Genomic DNA, 19,277 nt, shown 5'->3' with positions numbered 1-19,277 from the left:
GCTGTCATCGCAGTGGCCATCGTCTGAGTGGACACATTCAGAGTGGTGATCTAAAGGCTTTAGTTTTTTGAGGCTTCCGTGAAGACAGACTTCACACAGAGAAAGCAAAGGAAAGGAAAACTCAAGTTTTTTTTTTCCTTCTCTTCTTTATTATCTGCTCAACTGTGACAGTAGGGATGACAGGCAAGATAGTGAAATGCTTCTCTAGTGAGATGTGGGAAGGCAGGATGACCACCAGAGCCCCTGACAACTACATCTGCGAGAAGTACATCCAACTGCAGCTTCTAACAAACTGCGTTGAGGAGTTGGAATTGGAAATGGGTGAACACCGGATCATTCAGGAAGCTGGAAGTGTGATGATCGGATATATAGGAAGGCAGTTACGCTCTAGTGTGCAGAATACAGGACATTGGGTGGAAGTCAGGAATGGGAAAGGGGTTAAGGAGCCAGAGTAGAGTATTCCTGCAGCCATCTGCCTCAATAATAGGTGTATCACTTTGGATACTGTTGGTAGGGGTAATCTAACAGAGGAAAGTCACAGTGGTCGGTTCTCTGGCACTGAGTTGACCTCTATGACTCAGAAGGGAAGGGGGGAGGAGAGGCCAACACTAGTGTTAGGGGATTCATTAGTTAGGGGAACAGACAGATGGTTCTGTGGGTGAGAACAAGATTACTGAATGGTATGTTGCGCCCTGGGTGCCAGAGTCTGGGATATCTCAGATCAAGTTATTAAGTGTGAGGGTAAACAGCCAGTGGTCATGGTTCATGTAAGCATCAATGATATTGGTAACACTAGTGATGAGATTTTGCATAGAGAGTTCAGGGAGTTAAGTGCTATCTTAAAGGGTAGGACCTCTAGGCTTGTGATCTCAGGACTGCTACATATGCCTCGTGCTAGTGAGGCCAGAAGAACGAAGATTATACAGTTTAATATGTGGCTAAGGAGTTGATGTATGAAGAAGGGCATAAGATTTTTGTATAATTGGACTCTCTTCCAGGGAGGTTAAGATCTGTACAGAAGGGGCAGTTTACACCTTAACTGGAGGAGGACAAATTAATGCTGCATGGTGGGTTTTAAATAGAATAGCAGGGGGATGGGAACCAGAGTACCAGAACAGTTAGCAGAGAGGTTGTGGAGGCAGATATTGGTAAGAGCTCAGACAAGGTTAGGAATCAAAAGATTGAGCATGATGCGACTAGTGTCCTGAGTTTCGTATATTTCATTGCAAGAAGTATTGTAAGAAACTCTCCCACTTAACAGTGCTGAAGATGAGTAGCTAGTTTATAAACAGAAGCAATGTATAGTTAGGAGAGGCTATTAATAGGGCAAAACTGCAGCCAACAGGATGTTGCAAAGTAAAAGGTGGATAAAATCAAAAAGGATGAATACAAGACTGAAGGAATCGTACCTGATTGTGAGCAGTATAAGGAATAAGGAAGAAGAACTAGCAGCACAGTTGCAGATTGGCTGGTGTACTGTTGTAGGCATGACTGAAATGTGGCTGAAGGATTATAGCTGGGTGCTTAATGTCTAAGGCAGGGGTCAGCAACCTTTACCACTGAAAGAGCCACTTGGACCCGTTTCCCACAGAAAAGAAAACACTGGGAGCCGCAAAACCCGCTTGACATTTAAAATGAAATAACACTGCATACAATGTTTTGTTTTGCCTTTATGCTATGTATAAACAAACTATAATGTGTTGCATTTATGAAATTGATGAACTCCTGCAGAGAAAATTAAGTTACATTTCTGCATGCAACAAAAACATTTTGAACTCCGAAAAAAAGACGTTGGGTTGAAGGTTACTTTTAAGTAAAATACTCAACGTCTATTTGAGTCCTTCTTGTATTTATGAAAAACGCCAAACTTAAATTTGCCGCCAGCAGCAAACCAAAAATAACGTCAGCCAGCTGTCAACCTGAAAAATAAAAGGACTATTTCACTGAACAATGAAAACATATGAATATACGTAAAATAATAGGCAATTAAAATATTTATCATACTTGTTCAGGTTGACTCACACCTGACAATGCAGTCGTATTTAGTAGGGATGGATCGATGCTTAGGGGAGTGACCGGGAAGGATAATGTGTTTTTTCCCTCTCTGAACTCACAGAAGCGTTTCCCAAATGATGTTTGCATTGCGATGATTGCAGAATGTAAATACTCCGAATTTATCATGTCGTGACCTTGTTTGAACTCTCTCAAATTGGGGAAGTGAGACAATGTGCCTTTCTGTAAATCTCTGGCAAGCAACGTCAACTTGCGCTCGAATGCCAAAACATCCTCCAACATGTGCAGGGCTGTACGTCCTTACCCCGTTGAAGAGCTGTGTTCAGCGTGTTCAGGTGCGCTGTCATGTCTACCATGAAGTGTAGCTTTTCCAGCCACTCTGGCTGTTCCAGCTCAGGAAAGTTGAGCCCTTTGCTGCCCAGGAAAGTTTTCACTTCTTCCAGACACGCGACAAAGCGTTTCAGCACCTCCCCTTTGGACAGCCACCGGACTTTGTTGTGCAGCAGGAGATCAGAATATGCGCTTTCCAGCTCGTCCAGTAACAAACGGAATTGACAGTGATTTAAACTTTTTGCCATTATTTTATTGACAATCTGAATGACAACATCCATTACTTCTGTGCATTCCGGAGGAAATGTTTGAGCGCACAGTGCCTCTTGGTGCAAGATGCAGTGAAAAGTCAGCAGCTTTCTGTCCAGCGACTTCTGCAGTAAAGCCACAAATCCCTTGTGTGTTCCCGTCATATTCGGTGCCCCATCAGTAGCAACTGACACCAGATGGGTGGTCTTTATTCCTTTGGCTCTTAAACAATTCAAGACAGCCTCACAGATGTCCTCCCCCTGTGCTTGGTCTTTTAGAGGTATCAACTCAATCAGTTCTTCCTGTGGCCCGGCAGAGTTTACATACCGGCAGAACAACGCTATTTGTTCAATATCACCTTTGTCTTTAGACTCGTCACAGGCAATCGAGTAGGCCACAGCTGAATTGATGTCTTTAATTTGCTGTCTTGTGATGTCTTCTGCCATTTTTATGGTTCTGTCTTTGACAGTCTTTGCAGAGAGGGGCATATCCCTGATTTTCTGCACAATTTCACTCTTGTTTTTAAAGTCCGTGAATAGATGTTCTGAAATCTTAATGAAAGATTCTTTTATATATTCACCATCTGTAAACTGCTTCCCGTGCCTGACTATTTCCTGAGCGGCAATATAACTGGCGTATGTCGTTGATTTTCCAGACTTCATCCATTTCTGGAAATGATTTTTGCTCAGATCAACCTTCCGCATCAGTTCCGAAACGGCTTTTTTTCTCTCATCTCCATCCGGATATTTTTGAGCAAAGGCTGCGTGTTTATTCTGGAAATGCCTTGCGACATTTGACTTTTTGTTGTTTGCTAGTTTCTCATTGCATATTAAGCATACCGGTAAACCAGTCTCGTCAACAGTGAAAGCAAATGAATCTGTCCACGTATCATTAAACGTTCTGTTTTCTTCAGTCACTTTTCTTTTTTTAGAATTCTCCATAGTTGGCTTACCTTGGATCGAAAAATTAAAGAAATCGCGCACTGACGGGTGTCAGGTATTGGCAGTGGTGACGTATATTAATAGCGATAAAAACACGTAGCGGTGTGCTCACGCAGTCAGTAAACTGCAGTCGAATAACTTTATTCGAACTAAACAGCCTTGCTTTTAAGCCTCCCTCAACCCAGCCCCCATGGACGCAGATGCTGCAAAAGACGCGTACTCACAAACCCCCGTAGGTTATCTCCCTTAGCCGGAATGCTGGCTAATTGTGAGCCGTTTCGGATGTGCCAGGAAATGTGTCGCCACACTTAGATTGTACAAGATCACCATAATCTTCAAATTTAGAATTACATTTCAAAAGCTAACAAACTAACATAAAATACATTTTAATTAAATACTGACCAATTATTTCCCAAAGCCACAGGGAGCCGCAGCACAGAGGTGAAAGAGCCACAAATGGCTCGGGAGCCGCAGGTTGCCGACCCCCGGTCTAAGGATACACATTGCATCAAAAGGATAAGCAGGAAGTGGGAGGGGGAAGTGTTGATCTGCTGGTAAAAAAATGAAATCAGATCTCTAGTGAGAGGTGACATAGGGTCGGAAGGTGTTGAATCATTGTGGATAGAGCCAAGGAACTGCAAGGGTGAAACAAAAACCCTGACTGGAGTTGTATACAGACATCCAATTAGCAGTAAGGACGTGGCCTACAAACTACAACGGGAGACAGAAAATGCATGCCAAAAGAGCAATGTTACAATCATCATGGGGACTTCAATATGCAGATAGATTGGGAAAATCAGGTTGCAGCTGGATTACAACAGGGGGAATTTCTAGTGTGCCTGTGAGATGACTTTATAGCAGCTGGTGGCTTGATCCCACTAGAGGATCAGCTATTCTGGACTGGGTGTTGTACAATGAACTAGAATTGATTAGAGACCTTAAGGTAAAAGAAACATTAGGGGCAAGTCATCATAATATGATCAAGTTCACCCTGAAATTCAAAATGGAGAAGTTGAAGTTGGATGTATCAATTTTACAGTGGAGAAATGTGAATTACAGAGCCATGAGAGCGGAGTTGGCCAGATTTGATTGGGAAAGAACACTGGCAGGTTTGATGGCAGAGCAGCCGTGACTGAAATTTCTAGAAGCAATTCTGAATGCGCAGGATATATACATCCAGAAGAGAAAGAAGTATATACATCCCAAAGAAAAAGGCACAACTGTGGCTAACAAGAGAAATCAAAGCTAACATAAAAGCCAAAGAGAGCAAAAATTAATCGGAAGTTAGAGGATTAGGAAGCTTTTAAAAACCAACTGTAGACAACTAAAAAAAAGAAGATAAAGATGGAATATGAAAGTAAGCTAGCCAATAATATTGAAGAGAATACAAAAGTTTTTTACAGAAACATAACGTTCAAAAAAAGAGAGGAAAATGTAGATATCAGACCATAGAAAAATGATGCTGGAGAGGTAGTAATTGGGGACCATGAAATACCAGATGAACTGACTAAGTATGTTCCATAAGTCTTCACTATGGAATACACTAGCAGTATGATGAAAGTTCCATGTGTCGGGGGCGTGAAGTGTGTTAAGTTACCATAAATAGAGAGAAGGTTCTTGGGAAACTGAAAGGTCTGAAGGTAGATAAGTCACCTGGATGAGATGTTGTGCATCCCAGAGTTCTGAAAGAGGTGTCTGAAAAGGTTGAGGAGAAATTATTAATGATCCTTCAAGATTATTATTAGGCAGAAAAATGTTTCAGCACAGCTAAGAAGGGCCTAAAGGCCTGTTTCTGTGCTGTAAAGTTCTATGGTTCTAAGATTCTCGATATTCTGGAATGGTTCCAGAAGACTGGAAAATTGCAAATGTCACTCTATTCTTCTAGAAGGGAGAAAAACACAAGAATGAAAACTAAAGGCAAGTTGGTTTGACCTAAGAGTTTGGGAAGATGTAGGAGTCAATTATTAAGGATGTGGTCACAGAGTACTTGCAGGCACGTGATAACTATGTTTATCATGTCAACATGGTTTCCTCAAAAGAAAATCTTCCCTGACGAATCTGTTGGAATTCTTTAAAGAAGTAACAAGCAAGATAGACAAAAGAGAATAGGTTGATGAGTGTACTTAGATTTTCAGAAAGCCTATGACAAGGCATGACACATGAGGCTACTTTACAAGCTATGAGGACATGGTAATCCAGGAATGATTCTGGCATGGATAAAGCAGTGGCTGATTAGTAAAAGGCAAAGCATGGGAATAAAAATAACCTTTTCTGGTTGTCTCTCAGTGACCAGTAGTGTTCCACAGGAGTTTGTATTGAGACCAATTCTTTTTATGTTATGTGTCAATGATTTGGATGATGGAATTGATGGCTTTGGGGCAAAGTTTACAGACAATATGAAGACAGGTGAGGCAGGTAGTTCTGAGGAAGTAAAGAGGCTACAGAAGGATTTAGACAGATTCAGAGAATGGGTAAAAAAATAGCAGATAGAATACAGTATGGTCATGTACTTTGGTAGAAGAAATGAAAGGGTTGATTATTTTCTAAATGGAGAGAAAATACAAAAACAACTGAGGTGCAAAAGGATTTGGTAATGCTTGTGCAGGATTCCACAAAAGTTAATTTGCAGGTTGAGTCAGTGATGAGGAGGCAAATGCAATGTTAGCATTCATTTCACATGGACTAGAATGTAATATTGGGACTTTATAAATAACTAGTGAGGTCTCACGTGGAGTATTGTGAGTAGGTTTGGGTCCCTTCTCGTAGGACTGGAGAGGGTTCAAAGGAGGTTCATGAAAATGATTCCAGGGTTGAATGGCTTGTCGTATTAAAAGTATTTGATGGCTCTGGGCTGGTATTCACTAGAATTCAGATGATTATGAGGTAACCTCTTTGTAGCCTATTGAATGGTGAAAGGCTTTGATGGAGTGGATGTAGAGAGGATGTTTTCTATAGTGGGAGAGTCTAAGACCAGATGACACAGGTTCAGAATGGAGGATGTTCTTTTAGAATGGAGACAAGGAAGAATTTATTGAGCCAGGGAGTAGTGAATCTGGACTTTTTTGCAACAAGCAGCAGTGGAGTTCAATTCTTTATGTATACTTAAGACAGATGTTGATAGGTCCTTGATTGGTCAGAGCATGAAGGGATATGGGGAGAAGACAGGATATTGAGGATGAGAAAAAAGTAGATCAGCCATGATAAAGTAGCAGAGCAGATTCAATGGCACAAATAACCTAATTCTGCTCCTATATCTTATGGCTTCATGGTCTTATATGATAAGAGCAAAAGGATCGCAAGAGACAAGATTGGTCCACTGGAAGATCGGACTTGTAATCTATGTGTGTGTGAAGCCAAAAGAGATGGGAGGGATCTTAAACAGATTTTTTACTTCATTATTTACTTGGAAGACTTGCACAGAGTCTTCGGGAGTGAGTCAAAACAACAGGGATGTCACGGGCACTGTGAAGATTACAGAGGAGCAGATGTTTACTGTCTTGAAGCAAATTATTGTGGATAAATCCCCAAGACCTGCCAAGTAGTCCCCACAGATCCCATGGGAGTCAAGTGCAGGAGTTACAGGAGCCCTTGCAGAGATATTTAAATCATTCTTGGCACCAAGTAAGGTAGCAAAGGATTGGAGAATAGCGAATAGTGGTCTGCTGTTTAAGAAAGGCTATACAAATAATCCAGGTAATTACAGGCTGGTTAGCCTGACAACAGTAGAGGGCGAGTTTTTGGAAGGTATTCTAAAGGACTGGATATATGAGTATTTGGATAGACAGGGACTGACTAGAATACTCAGCTTGGCTTTATGCGTGGTAGGCCATGTGTAACCAATTTTAGGGACATTTTCAAAGATGCTGCCAGGAAAGTTAATGAGGGGAAAGCAATTGATTTTGTATATGTGGACTTCAGCAAGGCTTTTGACAGGGTCCCTCATCGGAGATAGGTCAAGATGGTTCAGTCGGTTGGCATTCAAAATGAGGTAGTAAACTGCATGAGATATTGGCTCTACAGGAGAAGCCAGAGAGAGGTAATAGATGGTTGACTCTCTGACCGGAAGCCTGTGACTTGTAGTGTGCTGCAGAGATCGGTGATGGATCCATTGTTGTTTGTCATCTGTATCAATGAAAGGGATGATAATGTGGTTAATTGGATCAGCAAATTTGTGGATGACATCAAGATTGGGGGTGTAGTGGATGCTTGGGAAGACTAATATGGCTTGCAGTGGAATCTAGACCAGCTAAAAATATGTGCTGAAAAATGGAAGATGAAATTTAATACAGACAAGTGTGGGGTATTGCTCTTTGGGGGGACCAACCAAGGTAGGTCTTGCACAGTGAGTCTTAGGGCATTGGAGAGAGCAGTAGATCAAGGGATCTGGGAATATAGGTCCATAATTCATTGAAAGTGGCGTCACAGGTAGATAGGGTCTTAAAGAAATCTTTTGGCAAACTGGGCTTTATACACCATTGTATTGTGTACAGGAGTTGAAATGTTATTTTGAAGTTGTATAAGATGTGGTTGAGGCTTAATTTGGAATGCTGTATACAGCTTTGGTAACCTACCTATAGGAAAGATGTAGATAAGATCAGAAGAGTACAGAGAAAATTTACAAGAATGTTGTTGGGACTGGATAACCTGAGCTACAACAAATGATTGAATAAGTTTGAATATTATTCCCTAGAATGTAGACAATTGAGGGAGGATTTGATAAATTTAAACCAAATTATGACTGTTATAGATAGCATAAATGAAACTAGGTGAAACTACAACTGGAGGTCATGGATTAAGTACTAAAGGTGAAATGTTTGAGGAGAGCATGAGAGGAAACTTCTTCACTCAGACGATGGTGAGAGTTTTGAACATGCTGCTAGTGCAAGTGATGGATGTGAATTTGAGAAATTTTGAATGGTACCTGGATGGTAGGGTTATGGAAGACTATGGTCCAGTGGCAGGTTGATGAGACTAGGAAGCTTAAATAGTGTGGCACAGAACAGATGGGCCAAAGGGACTGTGTCGTGCTGTAGTTTTCTATGTCACTTTGACTCTACTAATTTTGTCGAACAATAATAATGATTGAAAATACTTAATTACTTATAAAATATCTGGGCAAACATTTTTATTCATTTTATCTGTAATTCCCCTCTCCTCAAGCAGTTATAGTTATGAATTCTAAATTGCTTTGTAATTCATATTTAAAAGGACTTGGAAATGACAAATGTTTCATAATTTTGTACCTACTCAATGGAAAGAAATATATGAATTTGGATGTAAATATATCACTAAGTAAAAAATTTAGTAATCTGAGAGTTTACAAGGCATTAAATGGATCTTGTCCTCTGAATAAGTAATGACGATTGCATTTAGCAATTCCTGCATTTATCACTAAGTTGCAGATTTGAGATTTCAGATTGTACAAAGAAAAGGAGAAGAACAAAAAGTGTTTTTTTTTGTTAGCAGAAGAAGTCTATTATGCTCTGATTCCATTAAGGGAACAATGATGTTATGTTATCAAGTAATCATGTGGTGATTAATGTGCTCTTAATTCTAGGGAGATCACATGACAGCACTTATTTATGTGACTAGTTTAAAATTCCAGCACTTAATACACGAGTCAATAAACTACAATGCCCTTGCCAATGACTGTTGCAGGAGCAACGAAGAAAACTTAATTTTATTTGTTGTTGATTGATTGCAGAATAGAAAACAATTTAAATTACTTCAAATTCAAGGAGAGGAAAATAAAACCATAACCTTTTCAGTTTGTAAACTATTTCAGTTCAGGTTGTTATAATCTGCTTTCAATATTATCTGCAAGCTAATTTCAAATCAATGGAAAATGAGTACCTCTTCTCTTCTGCTTACTGCCTATTACTTCCCCTGGTACCCCTCCTCCTTCACTTTCCCTGTTGTCCAGTCTCCTCCCCAGTCAGATTCCTTCTTTGTCAGCCCTTTACATTTTCCACATATCATTACTCAGCTTGTTATGTCATTCCCCCTCCCTTCCTCTATCCATCCAGCTTCACATATCACCTACAAACTTGTCCTCCTTCCCCTCCCCCATCATCTTATTCTGCCATCTTCCCCTTTCCTTTTCGGTCCTGAAGAAGCGTCTTGGCCTGAAACGTCGACAGTTTGTTTATTTTGATAGATATTGCCTGACCTGTCGAATGTCTCCAGCTTTTTGTGTGTGATGCAGAAAATACTAATTTTTGTGATGTTAATTTTTTTTTCAAATACAGCAAAATGTGCAAGTTTACATTTTGCAATCTATGAAAAAAAGTTCATCCACAGGAAAGTCAAGTAAAAACATTCAGAAAGCAATAACTCCGGGATAAAAATAGATGCAGTTACACACTGAACACACAGGTCAGCTGAAATTAATAGAAATCTGTGAGGGAAAACAGCATGCCAAAGATGAACAAGAATCATATTGCAATCAGAAATAATGATAAACAATCAAATTGCTTTGGAGAAAACATTGAGTTATTCCGATTTAGAAACACAGATGGAATTATTTTCTCTGAACAGATAACTTGACTGCTTTGAAATATGATGCTGGTGCTCTTACTATGAGAAGTTGGAAGAATGACTCAAAATATGTGATTTTATAATCTGAGTACGTTTATTGCAATGTGTTTATCAAAGAATAATTCCTGATGTGATTTCCTGAAAGCATATAACATTTCAATAGGAATGAATTTAATAAGTAAACCTTAATTCTTTTGTACTGTGCCATGTTAAATGACATGGGCGATCATGGTCTTTCCATGACCCTCATTGTACTTGGCAATCTTTTTCTACAGAAGTGGTTTGCCATTGCCGCCTTCTGGGCAATGTCTTTACAAGATGATTCATGCCAGCTATTATCAATACTCTTCAGAGATAGTCTACCTGGAGTCAGTGGTCGCATAACCAGGACTTCTGATATGCAACATCTGATCATATGACTAATCTACTCCCTACTTCCCTGGCTTCACATGTCACTGATCGGGAGGCTAAGCAGCTGTGACACCTTGCCCTAGAGTGAGCTGCAGACCAACAGTGGGAAGGAGGGTTTACATCTCCTTTGGTGTGAATGTTGATGTGAATCTGCACCCTGCCACCAATACCTTATAAATAAAGACAAAGAAAAGTATTTTGCTGTTATTCCTTGTTAAGTGTATTCCTTACCCATTTATTTTATGATCAGAAATTTATGTAATTCAACAGATTTCACCTGGTAATGATATCAGAAGACATTGAATGCACATGCAGTGTGAATAATATTCTTCCAAATTTAATAAGTGTATTGATGGTAATGAGAATCAGATAAAAGCATCCACAGTAGTTATGAATATGAATATGATTGTTGTGTAGATGTACAGTATATGTCTATCTTTAGAATCCCAAACAAAGAAAAAGTACAATTTAATATACCCAACAAAATTGGTCATAAGTAGCCAATAAGTCTGGATTTGAAGAGTCTTAATCAACTTATAAGTGTTGTTCATTTTATCAGTTATCCTTTGCCCCTTGTCTCTGCATCACAGTCCATTATGCATTTACATGGAATGTGGGACACTACCACAAGAAAGCAGTATCAACAAATACCCCCACTATCAGGGGTTTGCAACTTTTTAATGACACGGACCAATACCATTAGGAAAGGGGCCCATGGAGCCCAGGTTGAGAACACCTGTCCATGATCCAGGCCATGGCCTCTTCTCACTACTACAAATGGGGCAGGAAGCACAGAAAACTTAAGTCCCACACCACCAGTTACAGGAACAGTTATTACCTTACAACCAACAAGCCGCTGAACCGGAGTGGATAACTTCATTCACCAGTACTCTATAAACTTATTCCACGAACCTCAGACTCATTTTCAAAGACTCTTTACAACTCCTATTCTCAGTATTATTTTTTATTTACGCAGTTTCAATTCTTTTGCACATTGGTTGCTTGTCAGTCTTTCTCTGTTTATATAGTTTTTCATAAATTCTATTGTATTTGTTTGTCATGTATATGCCTGTTAGAAAATAAAGCTTAAGGTATTACGATTGTTGTTCTTTTTGAGCCCTTAATGTCCTGTGGAGCATAGGTGATAGATGACCTTTCCGCTCCATCTTTCTCTATCCTGAGCCTGTTTTTTGAGGGTGGAGGAGGAGTGTCCCCATCATCTAATTTCAGCCTCAATATCTCTCCTCCATGTGTTCTTTGGATGTCCCTTTTTCCTCTTTCCCTGGGGATTCCATTTTAATTCCTGCCTTTTGATGTTGTTGGTGGCTTCCTCAATTTGTGGCCAATCCGCCTCCATTTCCATTTTTGTATTTGCATTTCTAACATCTACATATACTCTTTAAGAATAGATTCACCTTGGTTTTGATGATTTTTTTAGTTGATATGTATCTCAGCTGAGCCTGTAGTCAGAAACTGGGGCAACCGGCCAAAGAAGATGTAGTAATAAACAAATAGCCAAGCAGCAATGATGGAATAATTCATATTTCTTTTCCAGTCTATACTGCAGCAGAATAGTGCTCGTCGCAGCCCACTTCATTTTTGGATACCAGACGCTCAGCAGGTTTCGAATTCATTTAGAGTCATTATTGCTTCGATTTGGTTTACCTATGTCTTGTAGGTTTTCCTGAGCCATTGTAATATTTCTTCAGCTACTTTTGTTCGTTATTTCATATATCTTTATTATTAACATCAGTACTTATTTTCTTATGGGAATCTATAAAACATTGAATACTTGCAGAATAAAAAGAAGGAACAGCTGTGATATTACTTGGGGAGGTGTGTCCAGGTTGAGGAAACTTCATAATCACATATTCAATGATACTTCTTGTAGTATCTGACAGAGATTCTGTTGTGACAGCTAGCTCACAGGCATCGGATTTGAGACAGCTTGGCTAATCCCATCACTGTCTGCTTGTTCAGAAATAATTTAATAAAGTGATATTACTCTTAATAGAACCAGTATTTTAGCATCAGGATTTCTGTGAAGTTGGGTCCCTCGATAATGAATTGCACTTTGAAAGGAAATTTTTGCAGTTCAAAAGAACCATCAGCTGATATTTCTGTAATGGACTATTGGTGTTTTCAAAGCATTCTAAGAATGTTTATTATCAAAGTATGTATAAATGAAACAACTTTGAGATTTGTGTGCTTACAGGGAGCCACAAAGCAAGAAACCTGAAAGAACACAATTTAAAAGAAGACCAACAACCAATGCGCAGAGGGAGAAAAAAAATAAAAATCACGTAAAGAATAAAAACCTGCAACAGCATTCAGAAGTCCATAGTCCAAATTGAATCCATAGATCCCCTTGTTTAAGTGGTATATTTTGAGGATTTCCTTACACCCGTACTCAAAAACTGGTCTTAAAATAATGGATAGCACTCCACTGGTTGTATCCTATTTGTGTTCTGATACTGTACTCTTTGCAGAGACTGAATGCTGTTATGCTGGATATTGAACAATAAGCAAACCAAGAGAATTTGGGATTGGATGAGAATGTGAATGAGGTGAGGATCTGAAACTCTGTCCCAAATAGAGGGAATGTTGCTTACTGAGGAGGAGATTAAATGTGACCCCACCCACCTTCTCAGGTAGAAGTAAAATGTCCCATGGTAGAACTTAACAAAGTACTGGGGGAGAATTATTCCTGGTATCAGGACTAACAATTCCACCATGGACAGTCACAGATCTGGCTGCAAAAGGAGGAGGGTTGGGCATAAGGCTAGGAACCCCATCCCATAAAAACACAGTGCTACAGTAACACCAACAGAGGCTCCAAAGACCTCATCCCTTGGAGAGGGAGGATACACTGAGAAGATAGGATTTTCCTGGGGAAAAATTGAAAGACTGGACCCGGACAGAGGACTCAGCAGAGTTGTTGTTGGCAGCCTATGTGCCAGTAGGGGTGATGGGTTTAAATAAGCAGGTGTCGTGACCAATAGTAATCCCTCAGCAACATTCAAAAAATCAACATAGCAGATCATGTTTATATTGCATTCAGGAAATTAAAGAATCAAGGAAATACTCTAGATTTGTGCTGAAATGTGTTTCTGAAGCAGAAGATCTACCATTATCTTGTTGTACACATAGGGGAAAAATGTCGTTTGTTGGTTGATACTTTCTTCATTGCACCAGAGAAAAATATTTAATTGCCTGTGAAATGTCTTAGGACAAACTGAGGACATGAGCAATACAATATCACATTTTTTTCCAATATGCAATAGGGGTTGTTTTTGTGATTATGCTTAAATAACTTGCAGGTGCAGATCAAACAGAGAAAATACCGAAACAGTAGGCAATGTTCTCTTGTGCTAAATTACCTTTGAAATGATCTGTGTGCAGTATGCTTGGCAGTTCTCTTACATGAAGTTGTTTCTGTTTATCTTGTTGCAGAAGATAAGACAAGTTATTCCTACTACGCATACATTAACTGGTTTTACTTAAGCAGTCTTATCACCATCCTTGGAGAATTGTCTGAAAGGAAAACAGGCTGCCTGGTTGGAATGCTGATGATTTCACCTAAATTACTAAAGTCCTTCAAATATTAAGGATCTTATTGTCACTTGATTAGATAAAATATGGCATTTGATTTTCTTCTTATTTTTTTCATTCAGCTTTCATTCTGTAACTTTGAAAATGGTATGGAGATTTTGTTTATCCTTCATTGGAGGTCATTTTGTCAGCATGCTGTATCTGAGGAAACTAGAGGCTCTCTGTATCAAAGTGATCAACCTCCATGAGGAAATTTGAGGAATTATATGAATAATTAATATCAGAGTTGCATATCCCACATGGAAGCAATCAGCCAGATCGAAAAGACAACAGAAAATTCAGATCTCCACTTCTTGAAAAACACCTTCTGCACCTTGATTTTCTCAAATTTACAATTTACCATTCTTTGTAATTAATTTTTGAACACAACTCAAAGGGAACGACATAGGGAGGTGAAGTCTTGTTGACATCTTCCATGTAATAGTAATTTTCCTTTATCCATTAATTCGTGGTAAGATTCTAGTTCATTTATTTGAATAAAGGTTACTCTGTTCAAACTGAGAAACAGAGAATGGACATATTAATATGTTGCACCAGAAATCTTTATTACTAACAGCATACATATGAAAGCAAAGCAAGGTCATTGATTAGAAGTTACTTGAGATGACAAAGAAAATTTGGGTTTTGAGTATCACATTTCAACAGAAATCCCTCTCAAAATCTTGAGTTCAATTAGTATCCCTCATAAAACAATTAAAAGATAAATAATTTATGTAAGATTATTTGGTTTTTAACTTGCCATTGATAGTAAAATCCTATCTTATATTTGGATCATAGTATTAGGCTAATAAATTTTTCAGGTCACCAATCATGAACATCTGTACGCAGAAATGCTTTGACATTATAAAATGAATGTATTTAATCTATCCTCTCAAGTCCTTCTGAGTTCATAAATCAAAACTGCATTTCTTATAATATTTTAGGTAACAAATATTCTGTGTAACATTCTGCCTTTCTTCTTCTCACAAATAAAATCTATGTTGACAGTTCATCAATAACCACAGAAGGTATCTGGAATTCTTTCTATGGTTTTTCATAATAAGACAATAAGATCATAAGACCATAAAGCATAGAAGTATAATTAGGCCACTCAGCCCTCTGAGTTTGCTCCATCACTGTGACTGATCCCAGATCTCACTCAACCCCATTCATCGCAGTGGTCACCGACTTGGTAACACTTGCTGCAGTCACATTTTTGATTAAATCTTTCATTTTCAGCTGGTATAAAGCTAAACACTTAATTTTTTTGGCAAAATAATATGAGTTTTGTGACACACACACAAAAATTTGGAGGAGATCCACAGGTCAGGAAGCATCTATGGGAAATAGTAAGCAGTTGATATTTCAAGATTAAACCCTTCTTCAGGATCTGATGAAGGGTCTTAGCTCAAATAGCGGCTGTTCACTTTCTTCTATAGATGTTGTCTGGCCTGATAATTTCCTCCAGCATTTTGTATGTGTTGCTTTGGATTTCCAACATCGGCAGAATTTCTCATGTTGATATGAGCAAGATTTGATTCAATTCGCCTAACTGTACTTCTACTCCCAGAGTACATGTAGAGACTAAAGACCACAGCACCAGTGACGGGGACCATGAGGAGTGCTTACAGGACTACTCTGAATTGGTATTCTGGACAATATTCAGGAATTCGTCTTTGAATCAGAATAAATATGCCACAGTTATCACCGACTTGATAAAGACCTGATTGTACAGAGCTTATCAGCGGCGTCAACAGAGCTGGACGAAGATGTGTTTCTAGCAGGTTGGCAGCGGTTATTTAAAAAGAGTGCTTCATGGGTGTTTGTCCATGGTATGGGGTGCCTATCAGTGGCATCAACAGAGCTCTATGAACTAAGTTAAAGTACAGAAGGGATAAGCGGAGCAGCCATTGTCGGGAGTATGGCAGTGGTGAAACTAGAACCAGCAGGCTTTCACTCAAAAGTGGTTTCGGCTGAATGCAAAGCATCTGTTAAGGTTTCCTTTTGATTTTTTTTTCTCTGTTTTATTGTATCATTGAAACGACTGTGGTGTGCTCTTTGTGCCGGATGTTGGAGGTCTGGCTGCAGTGCCTTGAAGACCACGTTATGAATCTGGAGCAGCAACTGGATGACCTTTGGCTTATATGAGAGAGCGAGGATATAATTGATCAAAGTTACAGGGAAGTAGTCACCGCGAAGTTGCAGGAGGAGACTAGCTGGGTGACTGTCAGGAGAAATGGAAATAAGCAGTTAGAGCAGAGCACCCCAGTGGCCATTCCCCTCAAAAACAAGTACACCACTTTGGATACACTTGTGGGGGATCACCTCCCAGAAGAATGCCACAGTAACCGGGTTACAGGCACTGACCATGGGTCCATGGTGTAGAAGGGAAGGAGACAGAATAAGGGAGTGGTAGTGACAGTGGACTCAGTAGTCAGGGGAACAGAGAGGAGATTCAATAGACATGAACAGGACAGCCAGATGGTGCCAGGGTCAGGGATATCTTTGGAGAGGGAGAGAAAGCAGCCGTATGTCTGGGTACATGATATTGGAAGGAAAAACAATGAGGTCCTGAAAAGAGAATTCAGAGAGCTAGGTAGAAAGCTGCGAAACAGGACCTCCTAGGCAGTAATCTCTGGATTGCTGCCTGTGCCTCGCACCAGTGAAGGTAGAAACATGATGTTTTGGCAGATAAATGCATGGCTGAGAAGCTGGTGCAGGGGGCAGGGCTTCAGGTTCTTAGATCATTGGGATCTCTTCTGGGAGAGGTATGACCTGTTCAAAAATAATGCATTGCAACTGAACCGGAGGAGGACCAATATTCTCCCGGGCAGTTTTGTTAGAGTTGTTGGGAAGGGTTTAAACTGATTTGGCAGTGGGTGGGAACCAGAGTGCAGGAGCTCATGATAGGACAGATGGTAAAAAAGTAAAGATAGCATGCAGTCAGACTTTTAGGGAGGGCAGGCAGGAGATGAGACTTAGCTGTTGTCAACAGGCTGAGCTTCAAATCATTAGGGATGCAGAATCAGAAAGGGAAGCAAATACAATACTCAAGGTGTTGTACCTCAATGTGCGTAGTATAAGCAATAAGATGGATGATTTTGTTGCGATATTATAGATGTCAGGTATGATGTTGTGGCTATCACTGAATTGTGACTGAAGGATGGTTCTAGTTGGGAGCTGAATGTCCCAGGTTACACGTTATATTTGAGGGGTAAGAAGGCAGACAGAGGGGTTGGCATGGCTCTACTGGTAAAGAATGGCATCAAATTGTATGTCAAAGATGTGACATAGGATTGAAAGATTGAATCCTTATGGGTTGAATTAAGAAACTGCAAAGGTAAAAGGACATTGATGGCAGTTATATACAGGCCTTTCTACAGTGGTTGGAAGGTAGACAACAGGTTACAACAGGAAATCGAAAAGGCGAGTCAAAAGGGCAATGTTGTGGTAGTCATGGGAGATTTTAACATGCAGGTCAATTGAGAAAATTAGGTTGGTAATGGGGCTCAAGAGAGTGAGTTTGTTGAATGCCTAACAGATAGCCGTTTAAAGCAGTTTGTCATTGAGGCTACTAGATTGGGTGTTATGTAATGAACCAGAGGTGATTAGGGAGTTTAAGGTAAAAGAACTCTTAGGGACCTGTGATCACAATATGACTGAATTTAACTTGAAATTTGATCGGGAGAAAGTAAAGCTTGATGTAACAATATTTCAGTGGAGTAAGGGAAATTACAGTGATATGGCAGAGGAGTTGGCCAAAGTAAATTTGAAGGAGCTGCTGGCAGGGATGCCAGCAGAGCAGCAATGGCATTTGTTTCTGGGGAAAACGAGGAAGGTGCAGGACAAGTGTATTCCAAAAATGAAGAAATATTCAAACGGTAAAATAGTACAGCCATGGTTGACAAGATAAGTCAAAGCTATTGTAAAAGTAAAGAGGAAGAGCATTCAACAAAGCAAATATTAGTGGGAAGATAGAGGATTGGGTACTTTTTAAAACCCTCCAGAGAGCACCTAAAAGAATCATTAGGAGGGAAAATATGAAATATGAAAGAGAGCTAGCAAATAATATCAAAGTGGATAGTAAAAGCTTTTTCAGGTATGCTAAAAATAAAAGAGAAATGAGAGTGGATATAAGACCACTAGAAAATGAAGTAGGAGAAATAATAACAGGGGACAAGGAGATGGCTAATGAACTAAATGAGTATTGTGCATCAGTCTTCACTGTGGAGGATGCTAGTGGTATGCCTGATGTTGTAGTGTGTGAAGGAAGAGAAGGGCATCAATGATGCCAGTGCCCAAGAAGAGTAGAGTGAGCTGCCTCTACAATTATCACTCATTTGCACTCACATCTACTGTGATGAAGTTATTTGAGAGGTTGGTCATGGGTAAAATTAACTCCTGCCTAAGTAAGGATCTGGAACTACTGCAGTTTGCCTACAGACACAATAGGTCTGCAGTGTATGCAACCCTACTGATTCTCTACTTGACCTGTGACCACCTGGACAACAACAACACCTACATCACAATTCTGTTTATTGATTACAGCTCGGTGTTCAACACCATCATTTCTTTTGTATTAGTCAATAAGCTTCCAAATCTGAGCCTCTGGACCCCTTTCTGCAACTGGATTCTTGACTTCATCATTGCAAGAACACAGTCAGGGCAGATAAGAAACCTTATCTCCTCTTCATTGACAATCAATACCTATGCACCTCAAAGACCCGTGCTTAGCCTGCTGCTCTACATCCTCTACACCTATGACTGTGTGGCTAGGCATGTCTTAAGTTTCATCTGTAAATATGCCAGTGACACAACTGTTGTTGGCAGAATCTCAGACAGTGACGAGAAGGTGTACAAGAGTGAGATAGGTCAGCTGGTTGATTGTCGACAAAACATCTGCCTTTATATCAACATCAGTAAGATCAAGGGATTGATTGTGGACTTCAGAAAGGGGAAATCAAGGGAACACATATTAGTTCTCATCAAGGACTGTGTGGAGGAATGGGTGAGCAGTTTCAAGTTCCTGGATATCAACATCTCTGAAGGTCAATCCTGAGCTCAACATATTGATGCAATTACAGATAAGGAATGACAGTGGCTATATTACATTAGGAGTTTGAAGAGAATTGATACGTCACCATAGACGCTAGCGAATTTCTACAGATGAAGCACGGATAACATTCTAACTGGTTATATCACCGT

This window comes from Hypanus sabinus, chromosome 5, assembly GCF_030144855.1.
Source record: "Hypanus sabinus isolate sHypSab1 chromosome 5, sHypSab1.hap1, whole genome shotgun sequence".
In the NCBI taxonomy this organism is placed as follows: Eukaryota; Metazoa; Chordata; class Chondrichthyes; order Myliobatiformes; family Dasyatidae; genus Hypanus; species Hypanus sabinus.
The sequence above is the reverse complement of the archived record's forward strand: the minus strand, read 5'-3'. Positions refer to the sequence as shown.